We start from the raw sequence: 1900 nt of genomic DNA, 5'->3' as shown, positions 1-1900 counted from the left end.
CGGATTCCTCATCGCTCCCTCCGACCCCCTGCGGAACAGACCCGTCAATGCGTTAAAAGAATCATTGTCATCCGCCTGGCCGGGATCTTCTTCCTCTCCGTATAAGTTCTCAAAGAAATCTTCTCCGGTTCGGGCTTTCTTCTTCGGCCGGTTCCCCGATTCGTCAGATTTGGTTGTAGAGCCATCGGTATCATCCGACGTCTCACATTCTCCGCTTCGGGATTTCTCCTTCGACCGGTTCCCTGATTCATCAGATTCATCACCCTCTTTACATCTAAAGCTGCCTGCATTATGTCGTCAATGGTTGAGAACACGTGAACCCCAAGCTCTGCCCGTATCTCCTCGCGTAAACCATCTCGATACATCATTACCAAGGTCTCTTGTTGGTGTATTTCAAGGAGTCCGGATTTTAGGAACAATGTATTGTATTCTCTTACCGTAGAATCTCCTTGCTTTATTTTAAGGTTGTGTGTTCATAAACAACCGAACCATTCGTTCTATTTATATGTTTGTGAGAAATAAGTTAAACATAGTTAGGCACCGTTTCGTGTTATACAACCGTTGTATATTGGATCCCACATACATTACAAATCACCCACCGTAAATGACACAATTGTTCCGATAAACGACCCCACATACATTACAAAAGATATTATATAACATTACATCAAATTGAAGATAAGATTCGATCAGCGACCCCTCATCAGTAAATTCTTAAGCTCTTGGATATCCTTACGCATTTCCTCAACCTCAAATTGCAGCCTACGGTGGAGCGAGACCTCCTCGCGAAATTTACTTTTCATAAGGAAGAACCTCGTTTTATGACATTTGAAGTGCGGCTACAAGCCAGTCGGGGATTCTTTATCGCCGGCCCACCGGTGCCAAACCCATGGTCTAATCGTCATTTAACTGAAGTAAGCTTCCGTAAGTATCTACAACTTTGCTTACGAGGGTTTTTAGTCCAGGGGATGTTAGTGTTAGATGATCCGGGATATGCTGAGGCTCGCTCAATAGTAGAAAATGTTGGGTGGATGTACACTGTTTCTAACCTATACGGTTCGGACGCGGGCGTTTATATCAGGGGATGCCGTTTCGATTTCGACCCCGTTGTGATTAATCAACTATTTATGACTCCAATTGTGGAACAACCTCACACATGGGAGGATGGTGATCTGTCGCAGGCAATTGCGTTCCTCACCGGTGGTCGCTGTACTCACTGAGAGCCTTTCTCCCTAACACAGCTCCTCCAACAGTATCTTTGCCTCTACAAACTGTGTGAGTTAAACTGGCTACCTGGATTCCATGTAGATGCAATGCTAAAAAAGCATCTTCGTTTTCTCTTTGCGTTTGTAAGAGAAAAGCCGATAGACTTTGGTCGACTGGCTTATGACCAGATCATCGAAATGTCTCGTCAGTCTGATGCGGACAAGAAAATTGTTCTCCCCAACTTGATCTATCAGACTCTCAATCTTCAAAGGGACATTTTGGCTCTTCCAGGTGATGAACCCCTAATTGGTCAGCCGCAAAATGTTAGCGGACTCGAGGCGGATCTTTCACTACGTAGGGGGAGAAGAGGTCGTATCCATTCCAATGATTGACAACTATAATTACACGTAATAGCTTCGGTTTCTGTCTGCAGTTTTTTGACAAACTCTATGCTACTCCAAGTTCTGTTTTCGGCTAGTACACTAAGTACTTTTTTCCCTCTGCGTTGTTACTTTATTCGGATATAATATCTACTTTTGTTATTAATGTTATGCATCTATTGATCAACTATAGGTGTACAACAAATATGTTCTACAACCATAATATATTTAGTACGAAAAATCCGTACATCTCAACACTAGTTCCGTACACCATATCCAAACAAACACAGGTTCATCGGTGATCTACAATAAAA

The sequence above is a fragment of the Brassica oleracea genome, chromosome C7 (genome assembly GCF_000695525.1).
Source record: "Brassica oleracea var. oleracea cultivar TO1000 chromosome C7, BOL, whole genome shotgun sequence".
Taxonomy (NCBI): Eukaryota; Viridiplantae; Streptophyta; class Magnoliopsida; order Brassicales; family Brassicaceae; genus Brassica; species Brassica oleracea.
Note: the sequence above shows the minus strand (reverse complement) of the source record.